Source organism: Sphaeramia orbicularis, chromosome 11 (assembly GCF_902148855.1).
Source record: "Sphaeramia orbicularis chromosome 11, fSphaOr1.1, whole genome shotgun sequence".
NCBI lineage: Eukaryota > Metazoa > Chordata > Actinopteri > Kurtiformes > Apogonidae > Sphaeramia > Sphaeramia orbicularis.
The window spans coordinates 8020166-8043863 of record NC_043967.1 but is presented as its reverse complement, the minus strand read 5'-3'; the positions used below and the strand labels follow the sequence as shown (position 1 = coordinate 8043863).

General features: G+C 39.6%; 1 protein-coding gene across 1 annotated transcript in view; it reads left to right on the top strand.

Moving 5' to 3' along the window:
• jarid2b (jumonji and AT-rich interaction domain containing 2b) overlaps positions 1 to 23698 on the top strand; it is a 172192-nt gene that overhangs the window by 654 nt on the left and 147840 nt on the right. The window lies entirely within an intron of this gene.

Sequence of the window (23698 nt, the reverse complement as noted above, 5' to 3'; positions counted from 1 at the left end):
ATAAACTTTCATCACGGTCCGTGAAGGTTACCATGAGGCAGCCTGGCTACTATTTGGGTCAGATATGCTTTTAAAGATTACCACTGTAAGTTAGCCCAGTGTGTTAGCAATTACATGGCTTTTATTTAAAGAGACAGCAATGTTTATTCAGTGTCTGTGTTGCAGTGTTTCTTCGACATCGACATGTTTTAGGCTATTTGAACATCGGCTGTTATGGGGGAGATTGTTCCACACATTTGGACTCGTTTGTACGCGTCGTATGGGATGTATAGTGTGTGTTAGCAAGGCGATAAAGCTGGGGCACGTTACAAATTAAAGGACTTGGCAAAGTGTATTCAGAAAAGGCTTTTGTTCGCTCTCCATTTCTTCCTATTCAGAGCCGTGAAGACAAGCCTGTCGGCCATGGCTCAGCTATTTCGGCTTCCATTTCGTCCCATGCTGAGCATTTTATCGCCGCTCTAAAACTAAGCTCTTAGCTCAACAGTATATAAGTGAAAGCACTCATATGCTCAAGCTAATATAGCGACTTCATATCCAAGATAGCCCCGTGTTTCTTGCTGTTGTTTTATTTTTATTTTTTTTGCTGTGGGGCTGGCAAGACCGACATGTTTCGCGGACTGTTGTGGCTCTTTAATTTTCTCCATACTGAGTGAGGGAGAGCAGGAGGGAAAGGGGGTCACCAAATTCAGCATATTCGTGCAATTTTCAACACTTGAAACGTCGGGCAGACACTCTTGGGCTTGTTGTTATGCTAGTGCCCTTGCTAATAATCCCACTATGAAAGATAAAGTCCACCACAGTCGAGTAATTTCGCAGGTCTCCGTGTGACCTCTGTGAGCGAACAGATATTGCAGCAGTCTGCTCGGGGATAACTCCATTTTTCTCTCTTTTGCAATACTACAGGGGATTATCTTTACAAGCGTTTGGGTCTCGTCCTCCAGAAGCTGCGGAATTCATGTTAAACGGGACCAGTTCATGTGCCTGAGCTCAGTGTGGTTGTGAATGATCCGGTCTTTTAAAGAGCCTGTGTGTTCGTTCAGTCGCATTGCAGGGGCTCATGTATGAAACGAAGAAGCAACCATTTTCTTTCTGCAAGTAACACTGGCGAATTTTCTGTGGAAGGAACTGTTAAATCAAAACAGTTCGTCCTCAGATGGGTTGAAATTGCTGTGCAGGTTCAGGGTTTAGGGATGGTTTAAAGCTAATCGCCCTGCTGTGTGAATCAGACAAAGAGTTTTAATCTGGCAAAGTGTGAATGGTTCCACTAAGTTCCCTTGTGTGGGTTTGGACGGTGAACGTTGCACGCCGGCCCTCTGTATCCGAGCTTTAATAAAGTTTGTTGCACTTTTCGGGTGGATTTTTTCCCCCGTTTTGTTCTTGTGACTTGATCGTCCGGAAACATTGTAGCGTTTAATTGCACGAGGCATATCATGCATGGTCGTGCTGTGGAGTGGGAATCAGCAGAGCTCACGCTGCCCCCTCCACCACTACGTACCCCATCCAAAAGACTCCATGTGCACTGCCTCGAAACACTGCTTGCTCCTGCACAGTTTTACACTGGACTAGAACGAAAACACTGTCTCGTGCATTTCTGATCGAATATATGGTGCGTTTATGGAACTGAGCAACAGGTTTGAAGTAGAGGTGAACAATTAATCACAAGGGCAGACTTGGTTGCATCGATCCAGAAACACTCTTTAGCTGCGTACAAATCACAGGCAAACTCTCCACCTTTGGAAATAAGTCTTATCCCACTGATAAATTTGTGAAAAAGTCTACATTTCTCGTATGACCTGTAAAGTAAGTGCTAATGAGACAGAAGATGCATGAAATGTTTAAGGTCTTAAAGGTGAAAAAATGATTATTTTTATTGTCAGTTAATTTCAGTAAAATTCAAAATAATTCTGGAAAAGTGCCCTAAAGCCGTAAATGGCTTCCAGACCCCAACAATATTCAGTTTACTGTCTTGGAGAAGGAAAAACTTCAGAAAATATTCAGATCTAAGAAGCTGGAATCACAACTTATCTCTTTAAGTTAAGTATTATTATCATAACAGTTGTAAATTAATCAATAGTCAATAACAAATTGACATAAAATTATACAGTACGATGATGAGATGTTGACAATGTACAAATGATGAATTGCTGGATGGAATTACAACAAGAAATCACAGGTGATCTAACAATCATTACAATATTGTTTATGAAACTTTTTCCAGGTATTAAGTGTCCATGTGTGTTTAGCCTAATAAGCTATTTTCCCTGGTAAATGTATGACAGAATAAATAGATCAGTTTGACACCTAAATGAAATTTCCTAACATAGCATGTTACTATATCCCAGAGCATGTTGTACCTGATGGGAAATCCCCCAAAGGAAGTTATTTAAAAACATCTGTGTGTCTTCTCATGGTAGCATGAGCTTATGGAATCCTCACTGTACTTTGTCGGGAGAATGCTTAGATGTTACCTCCAGTGAAGACAGAGTATTTAAAAATGTTGAAAAATGAGCTTTTTTCAGCTGTATTGATCTTTTTGTAATGTGACACACTGTAGGCTAGCCTCATGTGAGTAACGTTTGGACTGGATGTATTCACATCACTCAGTGTCCCTTTTCCCAGTCAGCATTTAATTTAGTAAATATCCAACCATGACAGGGTTCCTCTGAGATTGACTATTTTTTTTTCATCTGACTTATCACGTCATTAAAGTTGGTTTAGAAGTTGATTGTAAAGATCTATTTTGAATTGAGGAAATGGGATTTGCCACAGCAGTGATGATTAACTGAAACAAAAGTCCCCACTACAAATGAAGCCAGACCATGACGGCCAAAAATGTCTCACTCTCTAAAATTAGACAAGCTTTTTTTATTTAGTCTATAGCTAACTCATTTTGTATAATTAGAACTGGAGCAAGAGCATCAGGGCTTCTGCTACTGCTGGGAAAATGGTGCGTTTATGTGCCCGACTGCAGGATACATGTTTCTGTCCTGTGTGTGCACATGTGTGTTACATCTGTCATGTGTTTTCAGCAGCTGCAGTGGATGTATTAAGTCTGGCTTGGACCTAACACTGCAACTCACAAAGTTTCATATTTGTATGACAACCTGAAGAAGCTCAGATCACTGGGTTGGTCGGGGGCTCTTGAACCTATGGCTACCCCTCCCTTTTCTGCCCCCCCCCCCCCACACACACACACACACACACACTGCCTCATAATTAGCGTAAGACAATTATACATGCTTGGCTGAACCATTTCCCTTGTAACATGAGTGTGAGTTGTTACCCCACCACCTTCACAGTCTACAGCCAACAAATGCATATATGTGAATTATATTACAATTCTTCAGTCATTTTATGACTTTGCCAGAATGGCAAATGAGCTTTAATAATAAAAGCAAACAAGACAAGCCATTAACAAGGGCTGCAGCTTGCAATTTTTTTTGTCAAGTAATCTGTCAAATGTTTTTTTTTAATATATTATTGATCAATTAGTTGTTTGATTAATAAAAAAAAAGTGAAGAATGATGATAAAGATGATATTCTCAAATGGCTTATTTGGTTTTTAACACCAACGATCTTAAGTTTACTGCCGCAAAGGAGGAAAGTAATGGATAAATATTACAAATAATGTAAAACAGGAATGGTACATTTTGTCTTCTCAGATGAAGATCAAAATAAGCAGCTGATCTGAACTTTCTGATGGGTGACTTAAACATATTAATTGATTATCAAAATAGTTGGCAGTTAGTTTAATGGTTGACAGTCGATTAACTCAATTCTTGCTGGAGCTTCAGTGTCAGAACAGAACCAAAGATGTTTCACCATTAAAGTGACAGTGTTTAAAATGACTGTTTTTTACTTTGATGCATTGTTCATTCAAATTTGTTGCTGCCTTTCTGGACAGTGGTTGAAGCGTAGATGCTGTGTAATGACTGAGGTGGCGAGTGCTAATGTGTGGCAGTGTTCTGTCTAGCGAAACATGACACACACTGTGCATGTGTTTGTAAATGCGAGTGTTAGGAGAGCTCAGCAGAGTGCACCTCAGTGTGGCCAGGGCCATTTTGTGCAGAGTCTGCTCTTCCTGTAGGCCCCAGCTGGGGCTAGGCCCCCGATTCAAAGGTGGTGTGTGAGTGAGTGCGTGGTTTGTGTGCACGCATGGTGTGTGTGGGACAAGCACAGCTGCTGCAGGGGCCTTTACAAATGTAAAGAGGCTGTCAGTGTTTGTTTCATCAGGCACACAACTGATGAGGGCCAAGTTGAAAATCCATTGCACTGTGAGTGTGTGCGTTGAGCATGCACAAAAAAAGGAAACAAAAATAGAGAGCGGGGACAGAGTGGGGAGTGCAAAGGCACAGACTCTCCCCCTCCTCTGCTTCTTTTTCCTCTCTTTATCTCCCTCTCTCTCCCCATCTCTCTGTCTGTCTCACTTGCTTGTTCTTGGGCTGTCCAAATGAAATGTGGGCCTCATGTAGGACCATGAAGAGAGGGTCACAGGGTTGTTTTTTCACCGTGCCTGAGCCTCAATGCGCTTCATTTAACCTTATGTTTCAATGCAAATTCTTCTTTCATAAGCTCCCATAGCCTCACGTGTGCAACATGGTAGGGTTCACTTTGCAACCTCCCTGTCACTATGGCTACCCGGGCAAACCAAAGTCTACTGTGGCAAAAGCAATGTTTTATTGCCCGTTCATTTGACTAGGTTCACTATGGATACATACCATGTGGCACCTGCGAAAGGTGGGACAGTATAAGATAAGTGCTTTCCATAAGGTCTATTCACTGTATGCATCAACAAGCTGTACGTAGTGAATGAATTGCACTGATACATTATCAATCTAGTTTTTCAGACAGTGGAGATGAAATGTTAAGGAAGTAAAATGTGAATAAATGGGAAAATATCATGATAGTGTATAGATATGTTTGTCTCCTTTTGTTCTGTAGCCTAATTACTCTTCATCTTCTATTGACAGTTTTAGTTCGAATGAGGAGACGAACAAATTAATTGGTTCTGAGCAAAGAGGACAGTATTGTTAGAACCTGGCTTTAGTAGTGGCCAATAGGAACGATTGAGGTTCTCAAGTGGAACTGCATACTTTTAGGAAAGATAACATAGAAATTTCCTGTTTTTAATGGCTAGTTTGGTATTAATTTTCATATTTATTTCATTGATCCTCACTTAGTCTTTGATGTTCAGTTCATTAGTTATCCAGCTACTGTAAGAATCAAATACCTAATTTCTGAGGGGGATTTAAAAATGAGCATGTACAATGTACAGTAAACAAACATATCAATGCAACCAGAAAGATAGGGAGACCTGGGGAGATGCCGAGATCCACAAGCTGTTGTCACTTTGGGTGGAGGACTATCCATGCTAACATTTGTGGAATGGTGAAAGACTGTGCTTGGGGTATTACCAATACACAAGTTATACATCACACTATATGCTGCATCACTGCCCCTTTGATTCCGGAACGCAGGTCCGCTGTGTAAAAATCCAGCCTGTATCACCTCTGTTACTCCTTTGGCTTGGCTGTGTAAATCTGTCAATAGTGGCAAAAAAGTGAGATCACCATCTCACCTTTTTTCCCGGGATCTCTGTGTGAAAGTGGCTAGTGTTCTTTTGCACAGCCCTGTCCCCAAGAATCCCAGGGAATCCAAAAAGTCCTACACCTGTTTTTTTTTTTTTTTTTTTTAACCCACGTAATTTTGGTGGAAACATGCCGAGGCTTTTCAAAGTTCCTGTTAAAGTAAAAGTTCCTGTAGTGGAAAAGGGGCTGTTGAGCCTATTGAGTGGAGCACCTTTCCCACACAGTAGGCCCAGCTTTCACACCCCTTTGGCTTCATCTTTCCTCTTGCAGGGTCTGCTGACTTGACAAGCCCTGCCAGAAAACATTTCTATAAGCTATAAGTTAGTAAGCTGTAAGCTCTTTTAATTCAGCCATCATTTATTTATGTATTTATTTAGTTTGCACAGAAATTTGGAGATGGAGAAGTGGGTGATTTTTCCCTTAAATAATGTTTCCTTTGCCAACAGAGAGTTTACTGCATCATTACAACACTCTGTGAGCTGCCGGCTTCAATTTAGACCAGTGCTGAGTGTTCGGCGGCCAAATGCATCAGTTGTCAACTTTTTTCCTCTGACTTTGCGCCGTTTAGCCTCTCCTGATTTCGTATCCCACTTGCTTATGTGTTTTTACACTGTTATTATGTCACATACACTCACGGCACAAACTGCTGTTATGCAACCTAACGTTTTCTCTTATCAGCTGTTGGCTTTGAGCTCAGTCTCCGGCTCTTTGCTGGCACCATCACACACACACACACACACACACACACACACACACACACACACACACACACACACACACGCACACACAGGCAAAGGTCTTTAGGTGTACACTTGCAGTCAGTAGGTGAGATAAACCGGTTTTAAGGCCAACCGTGCAAGGTGTCTTGTGGATATCAGAAGCATGGGCTATTTATAGTAGGAATGACATAAAATGGGGTGTGACTGTCTTTGTTTTACTGTACGTGTGTTTGTGTCATGAGCGGCATGTGCGTAAGAGTGTGTAGGTGTGTTTTATGGCATATGCTCCAAGAGTTGGACATGGTGCAGTTGTGGATGGCCAGTGTGGGTGTGTGTGTTTGTCACATACACCACGTGCATTCCCTCCGTGCACGTCTTCATTCTGCCGAGTGATTTATATCCTCCTGCAGGTTTGGAGAGAGATGGGGGAGTGAGACAGCTGGTCAGGCCCTGAGAGGCTGTGTGTGTGTGTGTGTGTGTATGTGTGTGTGTGTAGATGGACACATGCTCACTCATGCGTGTGTGTGTCTCTGTATGTGAATGAATGACTGGTTGCTACAGCTTATCCGTTCAGGATCCCTGTGAAGCTGAATCAACACTTCAGCTTTGTCTTTGGTTTGGCCTTGCAGGCTTTATGGTAGCCCATGAAGGACATTCAGTAAAGGCCATCTGGAATGAAAACTAATAAGAGTTTTTCTTTAAACAACCAAAGCAAGCTTTGTCAAAATTGACACCTTGTAATCTTAAAAATCTTCAGGTGCTCATCTTTGTTCCATGAGTTATATTTTAATCTTAGCCCTGGGCTTGCCTTTAAGCTCTGTGAAACTGAAAAGGGAGGCATTAGGTTATTTTTCATCTGTACACCTTTGTTGTCGTAGCTTAGTGTAGTATGATCTTTTAATGACCATTATGTACATCTCCCCGTCAATCTCTTTACTGAGCTCCACTCTGCTGTCTCCCACTCTTCATCTTGGCTACATCAGTTTAATAAACACTCCTTACATTTTCATCCTGTGGTCAATCCCATCTGATCCCCTATTGTGACACCATCGTCTTTACACATCCAGTGAATTAAGCCTCAAGGGATGAAGCAACAGAGCAGAGGCTCAGTCTGTATTGATCGTCCATTTCTCCTCTTTTCTTTTGGCCTGGAAGACCGCTGTTTCTCTTTCAAACATATTACGGTTAGACTCCGTAGGCAGCATCATAAAACTGTGATGAACTCCTGGAGCTTTCTGCTGTTGGTCGTCTTTAGAAAAATCTATACACTGACTTATATTTTCCATTGACGGCTCGTTGTACTGTGCTGTCACATTTCAGTCCTGGAAGTCAGTTTCCTCATTCATCGTACATTCATTGCTGTGCTTGTTATGTGTTAACGGTCTCACAAGCTCCTACCAAGTGCAGTAATCCATGAATCATTCTTTTTATGATGGAGCCATTTGTTTCTTCCTGCCAACAAGCCATTGGCCACTCTTTTCAGGTCCTCTTTGGCACATTACTGTCTTGGCTGGTGAAGCACTCACTCATTTAATCTCTCATGAGGGTGTTTTCCAATGCTAACTTTTAAAATATTTGACTATTATCATCTCTCTCTCACTTTTTTGGGGGCTGTCCAATATGCATGGCTAGTTGTGGAATAGTGACCTCCCCTCTGTTAATGCAGCCCTTTTCACTGAGCGCTTGGTCCCTTGTGAAGGAGGCCTTAATTCAGGGTGGCAGCCCCCCTCCCCTTCAGCTCCCAAGCAGAGATGTAATGAGTCAGTGGAGCAAAGTGGCTACACAACCACTGTTTTTGCCCAAGCCCTTGATTAATGTCAGAAAGTTGAAGATGTGCTTACAGAGGACTTGTGTAAAATGGTTAATACAGAGTTTTATTTTTGAAACAGATGCTAATCTGGAAATATGCTCTTTAAAACAGTCAGGGTTGTCACAGTCATGAAATGTCAAAAAGACAGATATTTACCTGGCTGGTGATGAAATTAGGCATAAGTAAAATTCTGTGAAAAATAAATAAATAAACATACATATATACATACAGGGTGGGGAAGCAAAATTTACAATATTTTGAGGCAGGGATTGAAAGACAGTGTATGACCAATTAGTTTATTGAAAGTCATGAGAATTTATTTGCCACAAGAAAATTTACATAATAGAAAATGTTTTTATTCTATGTGTCCTCCTTCTTTCTCAATAACTGCCTTCACACGCTTCCTGAAACTTGCGCAAGTGTTCCTCAAATATTCGGGTGACAACTTCTCCCATTCTTTTTTAATAGCATCTTCCAGACTTTCTCGTAATAGTTTTGCTCATAGTCATTCTCTTCTTTACATTATAAACAGTCTTTATGGACACCAACTATTTTTGAAATCTCCTCTGGTGTGACGAATGCATTCAGCAAATCACACACTCTTTAACGTTTGCTTTCCTGATTACTCATATGGGCAAAAGTTTCTGAAAAGGTATGGATAATAGTGTTAGGTATGATTATGACATCAATATATGTTTGGTTTCAAAACAATTGACGTAGTGCCTGCTGAGAAAAAACAACTAAATGTTCATTGTAAATTTTGCTTCCCCACCCTGTATATATGTGTGTGTGTGTGTGTGTGTGTATATATATATATATATATATATATATATATATATATATATATATATATATATATTTATTTATTTATTTTTTTTAAAGGCTACAGAATGTTGTGACATTCAGACAACATAGATTACTTTTAGATCTATAAAATTATATAATTCTAGGGTGGGTTTTTCTTTAGCCAGATGCAAAAATGGGCTGCAAATTCACATTTCAGATCTTTGTCTCGTTTTTCACCCATCATATAAAACTGCATCTCTAAATTTTCTCTGCAAAGAAATTCACAAAAGAGGCATATTTTTCAGACTCTGTATTAGTGTCTATACTATATATTAGTATTTGAAGTGAATCTGGAAATGACTGATAATTGGTGAACGAAAAACATTTCTGGTGAATTTTCATACTGTAATGAATTTAGGAGTTTTGATCATGTTGTAAGTTATGCGAATGCAAAAGGTAACGCAAATTTGAAATATTTTGTCTGTATAAATGGGCGAGGTCAAGGGCGTCATGGATGGACAGCCCACTACTTTTTGATTCATACCTTCTGAACCAGACAAGTTTAACACAAATATTACACATAAATGGAAAGGTCTAAATGGCATCTTAAACATACTCAAAGGGCAAAATTTAGTTTCAAATATTTTTAAATGAAAAATATCAAAAACTACTACGTTATGGATGGACAGAAAAATTAATGTCTGGTTTCCGCAAGAATTACAAAGTTCTCAAAAGTGAAGTTCCTATAAAATTTTCATTCTAAAATGTATTCAGTGTATACCTTAAACCCTCTATTTTACAATCTAATAATTGGTTAGAGGAAAAAATATTTTATCATACCTAAATAGCAAGAGTTGTGGCAAATGGCAGCATAACAGATGGACAACAAATATAAATATCAAATTAAATTTTTTTTATTTCAATTATCAATATCTTATACTTTATTTATTTATTTATTTATTTATTTATTTATTTTATTTAATTTTTTTTATTTACAATATTTACAACATTCAAATATTAACATTATATTCAAATGTATTTTGCATAGACATATGCATTTATTAATGTTAAACTGTGTGTGTAGAATATGACATAAATAATATAATAGTTTAATATCAATGTATTTGGAATAAATTTTGTTTATTTATGAGAGTTTATAAAATGAACCCAGAATGATGGCAGAGAACTTTGTCACTTTCCAAGCATTCACACTCATAAAACTCCTCAAATTTTTTTTTCACTTTTCAAAATACATTTTTCTGAAAATATAAGTAATTACCTACCCAACAATTTGTTTGGTGTAGATTATTGTAATTAAATTTTTTTGACCAGATGTTAACCTTCCATTGACTTCACCCAAATGTAAGGAAACCCCGACTCATAAATGGCAATAGGAGATTTTTTTTTTTTTTTTTTTAGTGGTTGGAATGAAGGTGTTAAAAGCATGTGTACACTTGTACCAATCATGGCTTCCTCACTATATTTAGAGGATGGTATGCTGAAGCATGGGTGGGGGGATGAGGCTCTGTGTTGCTGCTGCTGAGTTTGCTGAATGTGCTGGTTCATGTTAGAAAACAGGAGCGAGGAGGAGGTGGGTGGTTGGGGGCTGTAAGAGGTAGAATAAACAGTTTATTTGATTCGCAGGTCAATACGTACACATTCTGCTTGCGTCTGTCCTCCACCTCCAACCATCATGAGAAACACATTACTTCCCCCCCATCTTGTCTTGTAATAGCATACTGAGTAGATTTTTTTTCTCCCACTTTATCTCTCTCACCTCCTACCTCTCAGCAGCTCATTCGCTCTATTACTCAGTGTAGCTACAAAGGGAGGAGAGAGGCGTCGGGAGCTTTCTTTGGGATAGTGCTGCAGGAGAGAAGACGGAAGGGGTTTTCTCCTCGCCTAGCTGTGAAATTGCCCTGCTGTTGCAGAGGTGGAACTATTGAACAATCAGTGGGATCTGTATCCCTTGTCTTCACACTTTAATTTTACTTGGTATGTGTGTGTGTGCATGTGATAATCATTTGCTTGAGAGATCAGGCCACTTTGTGACATGATTAGGTGTGCTGGCAGTTTTTCAGCTTCCTCTCTCTTCTTCACCATCTCCCACTCAGTCGGCATCTCACATTCTTCTACCCGTTTTTTGTTTTGACTTGATCAAAGGAAACTTTGGAACTTTGGAATCCTCTCCAGTTTGATCTTACACAGCTGTGAGAATTAACCCCCCCCCCCCCCCCAGTAGATGCACACACACTCCAAAATGTTAACATCCATGCACACACATAATCTGGCCCTCTGGGCCTGTCATTCTGCGATGGGTAAATGTTGTCCTTGCTAAATGCCTTTCCTAAAGTTAGATGTGAAGAGCTGTTGGATACATTTGTACGCTATTTCTCTGCTGTTACCAAACATTTTTAAGTTATTGTTCACTGTTTATCTTTGTTGCTGTATTATAATTTTGTTATGATGAGCACCTTTGGGGATGTTCTTCTTTCTATAAATGAAAACCAGGATGAATTGAGGGTCAGCACTACAGTATTGATCTTATTTTTTTTTCTTTGCCCATTGATTTTTTTTTTTTTTGTTCTTTTTAGCAATAGGTGCTTTTTAAGCTGTCCCACAGAGCCAAGCAGAAAGGGAGTTAAAGGTATTGTTCCCCCCCATTTTTTTAACCTGTGCTCAATAGATGAGGGCTTTTACAATCCTCCTGGCTGTGTGATTTCCTCCAGGCCTCACAGCAGCGAGCTTGAGTGCATGGTATACTGAGGGAAGGGCGCCAAAGTCTGGGGCTGAATGTCTGGCCCCAGCCTCCCCCTGGCCCTGGATCAAACATGTCAAGGCCCCCGGGGGGTGAGAGAGAGGCCAGCCCTGGAAATCACAACCTGTGATCGTCAAGGAGAAGAAATCCAAGAGGATAGAAATAATCAAGTTAGGCTCCATCTTCAGTCGAATATGCAGCATGGCAGTAAAAGGCAGGCCTGTCCTCTGATCTCTGTCAAAGTAACTCAGATGCTTCTAGAAAAAACACATGCACAGATTGATGCAAGCATTAGCTGTGTTCAGATGTGTTTGTGAATGTGGATAGGAAATGATGTAACTGCTGGATGAATCCAAGCTTACGTTCACACATCTGAAATGAGAAATGCATGTTTTGATAATCACTTAGCAAGACTGAAACATACTAAAGGTAAACATGATCTGTAAGTCAACTTGCTGGAAGTTACCATGGAGACAAGAAAGTCCCCCCCCCCCCCCCCCAGCTGTTCTTTGTGTCTGGTGTGTGTGTGTATGAGAAATGGGGAGAGAGAGACAGAGGGTGGGTGTGTGTTGGGTTCTTTTACCTCCCACCCCTGGGTTTCTATAGAAACTGACATGCCGTCAAGGTGCCCAAGCAAGTCAAAAATTTCTTCCCCTTTTTGTAATTTCACTGGAAAGTAAAAGTTTTTTTTTTTGGGTCAACGTTCTGTAGGAGCATCTGGTTCCCGGCTGTGTTCAGGGGAAGTTAGTATCTGTCTTTAAGTCATGTGAGTCACAGAAATGAAGTGTGTAACTGTGAAACTGAGAAAATGTAGTGGAAAAGGGAAATTTTCTTTTCAACAGTTGATAAGCCACGTGTGAGGTTTATAAACAGAAATTGACATCCACAGATGTTTTGTTTTTGTGTGTTGCATTTAATCTCACAGGGAAGCACAGGAAATTATCTGCTTCCAGTTAGTTAGTTAGCTAGCTAGTTAGTTAGTTAGTTAGTTAGTTAGAGATACTTTATTGATCCAGAGAGAAATTCAAGCATCCAGCAGCAGTACAGATACTAAATACACAAAGCACAATAAATACAAATGCAAGTATACAAGATAGAAAAATACCCTCTTACTCCTAAGACTATATATACGAAGGACAAAAAAAAAAAAACCTTGAAGTTCAGATACTGCTGAAATGAAATAAAATAAAAATTAAAAAAAATAGCTAGTTATTAAAGTTATTTGTTTGTCCCATTGTGGAAAACATGGTGAGGTCTCACTAATCTTTTTATTCAATGTTTTATTTTTTATTTATTTATTTATTTTTATCATTGGTCATATCTGTTTACCTAATGGCACAAGTCATAAAAAACTTTTCTTCCAGTTGCATTTCTAATGTTGGTCTTTTTCCTGACAGTAAATCACTTATTTTACCATTATCAACAGTCATTCTCATTTTGAGCAGCCATTTCCACCATTCAGATGCTGAAATCAAGAGTGGAATTTTATATTACTCATTTCTGACAGTTTGTGCCATCTCAAATTGTACTCTTGTTTTAATTCCTGTCTGCTATGTTGAGGTGACGAAGTGATACATCAATTCATTTTATATCATATCAGTGAAAAAACAAAATGAACTGAATATACCAAAAAATGTGACAGCAAGTTACTTAGTGTCAGTTCTCATATGCCAAAATGGTGTTTGACAGCATTTGTTTTTCCCAAACTAAGTGAAAATGAAAACTGAGTTCATTCGTCACAGAACATATCTCCTTACTTGCCCTTTGTCATATTTAGCTGTGCAGACAGTTTCACATCTGTGCTGCTATTTTGTTGTGACAATTGAAGAACCTGTGCATGGTAAAATCCTTGGATTATTCAGAGTAGTAGGGAGATTTGTTTCTGGAAAGATTATTGTTCTGTTTTAGTGCAGGTACAGCAAAAAATATCATTCACCTTGATTTGTATTGGGGTGGCAGCAGAAATCCCTGACGGAACAACAACATTCTGTATGTCTAAACACAGATTTACTGTGTTGCAGAAGAAAGAGCTGATAACTAATTGTGAACATGAGAGGAAAACCAGTGCATTTGATACACATCTAGGGTTTGCTATTCCAACATGGTTCCTGGTAGATTTGTTTGAAAGTTTGGGTCAGATGGCATATCTTCAGTAATCAACTAATTGAATCATTACATGGCTTCAGACAAATAATGTAACTCATTCACAAAGCCACAACTGCTGAATTACGTCAACCCCAACAGCACCTCATTCACCACCGGACCCATTCAGCCTGAGCTTCAGCCATTTGACAACTTCTGAGCTGCTCTTTCTTTTTCCTTTTTCTGTTGGCGTAAATTCATTGTCTGCACTTCCATCCAGGTTCCCTTTGAGGTCAATTACTAGTGATGGAGTCTGCTCTACACCTATGGGGTCCTCTGTCTCTTTTCTCTGGGTTGCTAGCTATACTGACGCCATCTAATCACCCCTCATGCATCACCTTCATTCACCATTCCCACTGTACCCATGCCATTATTCACTTCTTTCTCACACTTCTCTCCGCTGTAGCTCGTCCTCACCATAGGTTTCCTTGGTTTTAGCACACAGCACTACTTCATTCTTGTCTCACGGCTCTGCTACTGCCTGTCGTCTCTCACCTTCTCTCTCTGCCCTCTGTGCTCTGCCCCCCTTGTCCCCCCCTCCCCTTTTCTGGCCCCCTCAGGCCTCGGAGACTTTGCCTTTGTGTGGAAACAGTGAGCGGAGAAAGGGATAGGGTGAGGTACGAGGGTTTTGTTCCAAGCTGCGAGGTGAAAATCATTTCTTAATTAGCTCTTGTCTGTGTTTTTTGTGTGTGCCTATGGTTGTGCCAGGGAATGGACTCCTGGGTGTGCACTTACAAATCCCTAAGCAGAGGAACTCCCAGAGCTAAAACCCTGGCTTTGTTTCATAACCTCGTCTGGCTACTTTGTAATCCTGCAGTCATACAGCAATGCACATATACATAGACACACAGAAATGCAGGCTTCCAAAAGGCTTAAGCTGTTGGACACGGCAGAATACAGGAAAAAAACTGACTTTTGACCTAATGCTATGAGGTCTAGGTGAGTTGTTAAAGGAGCAATTGTGCAGAGAACAGGAAAAAAGATTGAGTGTACAAACTGTCCTTCTGCCATCTTTCTCCTCTGTCCAAATCAAAAGAATACATATCAAAATAAATGACTAATGCTAAAATATCTCAGTTAGGGGAGCTGCTATGGTGCTTCAGTGACAAGCCACAACATTATCAAGGTTTGGTACTTAATAATGTCACTTACCTTTTACCCTCCCTCCTGTCTGAAAAACACCCAATCATCATAGGGTAAATTTTCTACACCCTGGAAACAGAACAAAAAGAAAGAGCAATAAGGACAATAAACAAAGCAGGATACAGATAACACACAAACCCACTATTTATAAAATCACACACATTGAAATTCATGGATTTAGTTAAATTTAAAACAGCGCAGATAATGTACAAAGCAAGAAATAATCTACTGCCATAAATATCCGGGGAATGTTCACTGAAAGAGAAGGAGGCTACAATCTAAGGGGAGAGGTAAATTTAAAAAAAACAAAGTAAGAACAACAATGAAAAGTATGTGCATAACAAGCTGTGGAGTGACTTTGTGGAACAATCTAGAACAGGAGATAAAGGAAAGTACAAACATAAATATATTTAAAGAGGTATAAAAAATTGTTTCTAAATACGTATATGGAACATGAGGGATAAAAATAGTATTGTCTCAAATATCAGGCGTGGTTCTTTGAATTAAGAGAGAGTAATACAAATTTCAGAGATTTTCATATGTGTGAGTGGACTGAAGTGAGGACAAATGTGAGGTCTAGATGAACTGGGATTGAGGGCATGAAATTATGGAATGGACCTTATGATGCATTTAAGTCATCCACTCCTTTGGCAAAGTTAAAAAAAAAAAAAGAATAGTACCTTAAGTTTAAAATTATTCAGAAATATTGAATTGAGATGGTAGATATGTTTTTGTTGATTTTTTTTTTTTATTTTTTATTATTATGGTGTGAATGCTCAATGCTGTACACATTTAAGTTGATGTAAACAGTGTATTAGTTGAAAAGGATAGGCAAAAAAATAAGCTTTTACTTCTGGCCTATTCCTTTTTTGGTATTTATGTTTATTATGATTAATGTACTGAGTACAATGATTGATGTAAAACCAAAAATAAATTCAATCATTCATTCATTCAAAGTGCAGAAGTCTTTTTTTCTGTCAGACTACTTGAATTACTACACACTGAAAGGTAATTATTGGATGTTTTGTGCAGACACCAAAAACAATTGTGTGCTTAAACCTTGAATGCACATTGTGAATTTAAGTTTGTCAGTGCACTCCACATCAAAAATGATGTTTCCAAATACTTATTAAAGCTTAGTCTTTACAGTTAATCTCCTGTTTCCCAATTGTAATTTGTACAAGGAAGTACTGTAGTCTGGCTCAGAGATGGTCTCTCCTGGAAAAATCTTGCTATAGGGCAACTGCTTTAGTTGACATTCTTTTCTTCTGCTTTGCCTCTACTCTTTTCCCCTCACATTGTAAAAGGACAATGACCAGTGAGCTCCAACTACATGTTAAAGAAGGCTTTCCTATGTAAGGATTTAGTCATTTTAACCTCCACCTCTCCCCCAACTTGATTTTGCAAAGGTTGTGTTGCTGTGTCTTACCCTTGGCACTGCCCAAGACAAGTAATTTGTTAAAGAAATACAAACTAGACAAACAACAACATGATAAGGACTACAAAACATGAACTTCATATCAACATGACACCATTTTACTTGCACATGAAAGAAGTTGATGGCATGTTGTGTGACAGCAGCTTGGGTCTTACCATAACTTCTCACAGCTGTTGTAGCGCCGCTATTTGCAGGTCTGCTTTTTAAGAAAAAAATGGTCTTAACACTTATGACTTCCCCAAGTGACTTCTCAGCTTGTGTGAATAAGCGCAATCTATGTTCAAATCTGCTGTGGTCTGACAAGTTCATTACAGCGTAGTGTATGGCTCGATTTAAATGTAGACGTCTCTGACCAAAGCACTATTGGAAACTTGAGCCTCAAAAGTGTGTTTTTGGTTTAGTTGACAGATCATCAGTTTGCATGTTTCAGGTTTTAGTACAGGACCAATTGAACCCAGGTTGCAGCTATTTGTTGTGTGTGTGTGTATATACAGGGTGGGGAAGCAAAATTTACAATATTTTGAGGCAGGGATTGAAAGACAGTGTATGACCAATTAGTTTATTGAAAGTCATGAGAATTTATTTGCCACAAGAAAATTTACATAATAGAAAATGTTTTTATTCTATGTGTCCTCCTTCTTTCTCAATAACTGCCTTCACACGCTTCCTGAAACTTGCGCAAGTGTTCCTCAAATATTCGGGTGGCAACTTCTCCCATTCTTCTTTAATAGTATCTTCCAGACTTTCTCGTAGTAGTTTTGCTCATAGTCATTCTCTTCTTTACATTATAAACAGTCTTTATGGACACTCCAACTATTTTTGAAATCTCCTTTGGTGTGACGAGTGCATTCAGCAAATCACACACTCTTTGACGTTTGCTTTCCTGATTACTCATATGGGCAAAAGTTTCTGAAAAGGTATGGATAATAGTGTTAGGTATGATTATGACATCAATATATGTTTGGTTTCAAAACAATTGATATAGTGCCTGCTGAGAAAAAAACAACTAAATGTTCATTGTAAATTTTGCCTCCCCACCCTGTGTGTGTGTGTGTGTGTGTATATATATATATATGTGTATATATATGTATATGTATGTATATATGTGTGTGTGTGTGTGTGTGTATATATATATATATATATATATATATATATGTGTATAATGTGTGTGTGTGTGTGTATATATGTATATATGTGTATATATGTATATATGTGTCGAGGCCCAAAACGGAATCTGGCCCGATTCAGAATCGGGCCGGCCCAGAATGGAATTCTATTCTAGGCCGGCCTAGAATGGAGTCCTGCTGCTATAATGTTATTTTTATACCATGTTTAATGCAAATGATCCATAATTCCATAATTTGTCATAATTTTACATTTTCAGTCTTACATACCTTGAGTAACTATTGTCAATTTCAGTCGATTTCACTGTACCATATATTGGTGGGGAGTACCACTAGGTTCTATTTGTAAATAAAGTGTATTATAGTTTACAATTAAAATGTTGTTTGTTTCATTTTTTTTTCACATATTTGCAAATTCCATGTATTGATTTTTGTAATAATTTAGATCATTTGCATTAAACATGGTATATAAATAACATTATAGCAGCAGGATTCCATTCTAGGCCGGCCTAGAATAGAATTCCATTCTGGGCCGGCCCGATTCTGAATCGGGCCAGATTCTGTTTTGGGCCTCGACATATGTATGTGTGTATATATATATATATATATATATATATATATATATATATATATATATATATATATATATATACAACTATTAGATTTGTGAGTCCCATGCATTTTCAAAACTGTGTTCATCAAGACACGTTAGATTCTTAACTGGAACTAGTTTGTATGATTTGCATTGACCCTTCCAAATTGACTATGAAGGGAGGTCCGACCACATCATTGTGACAGCCAGAAAGGGGGTTTGTGACCGTGATTAGGACCCATATCTGCATTTCCCATCAACTGTCAGTGTAGGGCTGCAGTGGCTTCCATTAACCACCTCACTAACTAGTAATCTTATCTCCCTGACAATCTGCATTAGGCTCAGCCTGCTGCTCATTAACCCTTTACCGGTCATAGCACAGCACAGTTTTTCTTTTGTCCCCAATGGTTCAACACTTTATGAGAGGAAGTGTTGCTGTTTGTGGTTTGAACTTTGATCTGCTGAAAGGGCCCAACAGAAATTGATTGACATGTCATATTCTGCACAAGACTTGTCTGTTATTGCTGCTTGAACATAGAGGAGGCCTTGTTTTTCTCTTGCCATCAACTTCTGTCAACTCATGAAGCAGATGTTTAAATTTTAGACCAAGCTGGCCAGGTTCATCCGTGACTGCGCAGACAGAGATGGAACAGCCAAGTGAAGTCACAGCCCCCAGTGATCACCATAAAAATCTTTCTCCAACTCTCCCTCCCTCACTTTGTCTCACTCCCACTCCCCTTTAATTTCACTCGGCTGCAATATCCTACCTAAAGCCTGATTTTTGTTTTGAGAGCAGGAGCGGTGTTGTTGTACCATAATCATTTAGTCTCCCTCCTGCGGTCCTGCCAAGATGCACGCTAAAATCTACCCACTGCTCATTTTTATGGGGAGCGAATTTGTTGTAGCTACTACGAATGCTGCTGCTGGCTTACCTTTTACACTGTATTTACCAGTGTGTGTAGATGGATATCTCCCCTTCAAAACATTTGAGAGATGACACATGTACTATACACATTTAATATACCCCAGAGGTCATGCTTGTGAATTTGATTAGCACAGCTGAAATATGATGGTTGTGATATCGAGTGACTTGGTCTATATTGAATTTTTAATCTCAGTGTCAACTTCTGCTTACAGGACATACCATTCCTCTGGATCGTTGTGTTAGAATGGTTTGGCACCTCACTGTGTAGACCTTTTTAATATCCAGTCTCTTCATGAGTTAGGGTAAGAGATTAGGGTTTAGGTTGCATTTCAGCCACATGTTAAACACAAACTACGAGATGTTCTTTCAGATGACATCTCATATGTGTCTTTTGGACCTCTACTTTTTCTGTTATGACCTTGAGCCTGAAAAGGGTCACCGGTAACTTGGTTGATGCTAAGAGCTGACACTCAGTAGTAGTAGTAGTAGTAGTAGTAGTAGTAGTAGTAGTAGTAGTAGTAGGTAATTAGTTAAACAAGATGGTAGGGGCCTTATTTAGGCTTAAGCAGAATTATTGTTGCATAACCACCACTGGATAATAGGTGGTTGTTGAGGTGAAATGGAGTATTTTGTTCCTAGGTCAAACTCATTGACCCTGACAGAGACCCTAAGGCCTCATGGTCCATCATCTTGTGTGTTGCCAGTTTGAAAGTATCTTGTGTCTTGGGAAATGAAGTAGCTCCTCTCACCATTTCCTCTCATCAGATGTATGTGAAACACCTTGACCTTCACCTCAATGTTTGTGTTCCACCTTTTACCACATATCATAAGTCGTAGCAGCACTTCATGAGTCTAAATGTTTAATGCAGCCATAGTGTTATTGCTGCTGAAGCGCACACTAAATCCCATTGATCATTCTCTTCACTTGTGTCACAAGCAAGGGCACCATATGGGGGGGCTTATCGATTCAGGGGGGCCCCAGAGCAGCACCGGGGTCCTGCAACATGACAGGGATTAGATATTTATTGTTCAGGACCCATGTGAGCTGTTGAGGTGCACATTTTGTTGTCATTCTTGTAGTTGCAATGTCACAAGAGCATTTGGATCTATTTCTTTCCTCCATCCTATGCAGCTATGAGGAGTGTTAGATCTGTGCTTTTCGGGGATGCATTTTTCTGCACTTTGTAGCTGTATTGTATGTGTATTGCAACAGTCTAAAAACTGCTACAGATCATCAGCGGCTCCTCTTAATTGTGAAGAGTTTGTAATAAAATTTGTTTTTTCTTCATTGTTCATCATTCATTCAGCAAGAACACAGCAACAAAGATTTTGTGGGGTAATGGGTCCAAGATTTGAACTTATGCCTTGTGCTCAACAGCCAGTTTGCATATGATTTCCATAAACTAGGGTATTGATGTACGATTAACTTGTCAAATGGATTGATTTGTGAAAGCGACTGTCATTCACTAACAGTTTATTCTGAGCTCAACCTGGCTCATCAACGGCTCATTGAATGACTGGCTGACAAAACAATGTGCAGTTATCAAATTATCTCTACTTCCACTGCTTTCTTCCCTCACGAGACAATGAAAACAGTCCATTCCCTGAAAAAAAAAAAAATAGTGAGGAGTGAAGATTGAAAAAAGAAAAGTTGCTCACTCACAAGATTTTCCTTTCCTTATGGAGGAAAAATACTTTGCAGGGCAAAAAACTAAATGAATGTCTTTTGAGAGGCCAGGTTTCCTTTTCCCTTCTGTATCCCTTTGTCCCTATTCTCCCCCTCTCCTTTCGTATCTCTACGTTTGGAAGGTGTTGTCAATGCTGCTATTGTCAAGGTGGGGGGGGATGCTGCTGCTCATGAGACCCCTGACAATGAGTGCTTCTCATTCCTTCCTGTGTGTGGTGTGTCCATGATAAGACTTTCAGGAAGCACCTCCACATCTTACACAGTCACCTGTTTTAACTGCAGATTAGAGTTACAACTAATGAAGACTTTATTCATTAATTTTATCATTTTCTATTGAATTACTTTGTTGTTTGGTTGGTAAAATATCAGAAAATGGTGAAAGGTGTTCAAGATGTCTTGTTTGGTCCAAAATCCTGAACAAAATTCTGAACACGATGAACCAAACGTACACAGAATAATCACCAAAATGAACAAAATAATCCATCACAAAGAACAAAAAGGTTCAAATGTTCACATGTGTTCTGTGGACCACAGTGACATCTCGTATTTATTTTACTTAAATGGTTCAATCACTAGGTAAAAACCTACAGATATCTCAGCTGAACCAACGCTCTGAGATTTAGGACCCTCTGTGCTAGAACCAAAAGATTTCTTCTCAATTTCTCAACTGACTAATCAATTGCCAATATAATTACTCATTAGTTTAGTAGTCAACAGCATATTAATTATTTGAATAATCATTGCATTTCTACAGGTGTTAATGGCCCAAAATATTAAAACCAATGGGCTGTAAACTCCCTACCTTGGCAAACCAAGGTAATGTCACAGCACTTGTCTATGCAGACAAGTGCATAGACATGTCTATGCACATGGAAAGCACCAGAATTTCTGCAGTCTTATCTTGAACTTGGTCCATCCAAGTATCTTTTGAACTTAACCAAAATGAAACCCAGCACTTATGAGTTGAAATCTGAGTCCACGTAGAAATGTGGCCATCTACTGCTCGCTTAACAAAAAGGAAGTAGAAATATCTTTCAGTGGGTTCCTTGCAGGATGTCAAGAGTAGCACATTTATGTTTGCTTTAAGGTCAGTATTTACCATTAGTGCAAGACCTACAAACACATGGAGTAATTACCACACTATGTCTGTATTCATTCAACTGTAATCCAAGAGTTGCTTATTTTCACTGAATGGGAGTTGACTTTGTAGGTGACCTGCCTGTTAAAAACCATTCACAGCATGAGCATTAGATTTTCAGGTGTTTTTCAGAGAAGAAGAAAAGGCATTGGGAGTGTTACAGCTCTCTTTGTCAGGTTTAATATTTTTTTTAAAAGAATATTACTTTTCAGTGAGGCAGAAGAGGAAGCATGTCAAGGTTGTTCTTGGATGAATGCAGTCTGAATAGAGAGGCTCTGAGTTGTCCGTGGCTGCAGTGAAAGAAGACAAGATGACAAAGTTAAAGATGTAGCCTGACACAAGGCTACCATTGAGGACATTCATACCAAATACCTTTGTAGTGTGTAAATGAATAACTTCTAATTACACACACTCTTAACAGCTTTGATATTCATATTCTTTTTATTACTGTAATGCATGTAAACAGACAAGATGGCTGCTCAAGAGTTGGCTGTTAACACCTCTACACTATAGAAGGGGGCCTCTTTTTGTTGCTGTCTCCTCACCACAAGAAAGAAGGGGGAGGACTAGGGTTGGGGGTCTGCGGGTCTGTGAGGGTAGGAGTCTGCTTCTGATCCTAAACATTCACAGAGCAGCAGCAGTCTTTACGGTAGAGTTTATGTTGAGTGTCTGCGTGGCCACAGTTTGCCTTAGTGACAGTGAAGAAGTAGGTCAGTGAAAAGACCCGAGCTGAGCAGCTTGTGTCTGCGAATGCCCATATGCACTCCGTGTGTGTGTGTGTGTGTGTGTGTGTGTATGTGTATGTGTGTACGTGTGAGAAATTTGCTTCCTTCCGCCAGGAACTAGCCTGACCTCCCCTGGCTTCTACAACATCAGGCGAGCATTTGTGTGTGTGGATTTATGTGTGTGTGACAACTAAAGCCCCAGCAGAGCTCTGTTCAGTGTCACTGTTAGCAACAGTCAGCAGTCATATGAAGACTGACAGCCGAGGGTGCCAGAGGGAGCGGACAGTGGATGGAGAAGGCACTGTATGTTTTTCCTTCTTTTCTTATTGAACAGAATGAGTGTGGTTGAGAAAAACACGAGGTAAGAAAATTAGCACTGAGGAAAAAATAAAATGAAGCCGGCTGAGTGACTGTTCTCCCATGCATGCTGACTCTTGTGTCACAGCACGCTGCTGTTGTTAGGGGATGGCTGGACTGCTCCACCCCTTCACCCCCCAAGAGCCAATCCACTATCATATTCCTCTCCATCCTGCCATCTGATTGGTGGAATGTCTGAGCTAGTGGAATAAAATGGGATTGATGGGTAATCTGGGACCAGAGCAAGGGGGGGGGGGGGGGGGGCTTTGGGATAAGAAGAGACTGGCCTGGCCATGGGAGGACAGGGGGTACGGGGCCAGAAGAAGAGCATGGCAGCACTACACACTTTGAGATTCAAGTTTATCTAATTTAAAATCCTTGACGTGATACCAAGCTTTTAACGTTAGTGCTTTACCTTCGCAAGGGTTTATAATGAGAAACCACACAGCATTTAACTCAAAGGTGTGTGTAGTAATGTGCACATTGCATCTGTAGCCAGTTACAAATATGAACTTTGTGCCCTTGCAATGTCTCCTCTGGTTGCTGAAGGTTATAGTTTGAGTGGTTCTCTGCATCAAGTTTTGTGTGCAAACAGTATCATTTATTATTTCAAGAAATATCATCATCCTGCAGGGTGACTTCTGGTCGAGTTGGTTGAGGAAAGAGTAATGTGAAGAGCCTTGGGAGAGGAGAAAAGCCAGGGCTGCACTGTCTCCAACCCCCCCAGGTATTGTCATGGCTCTGAATGGCTAATGGGAAGTGAAAC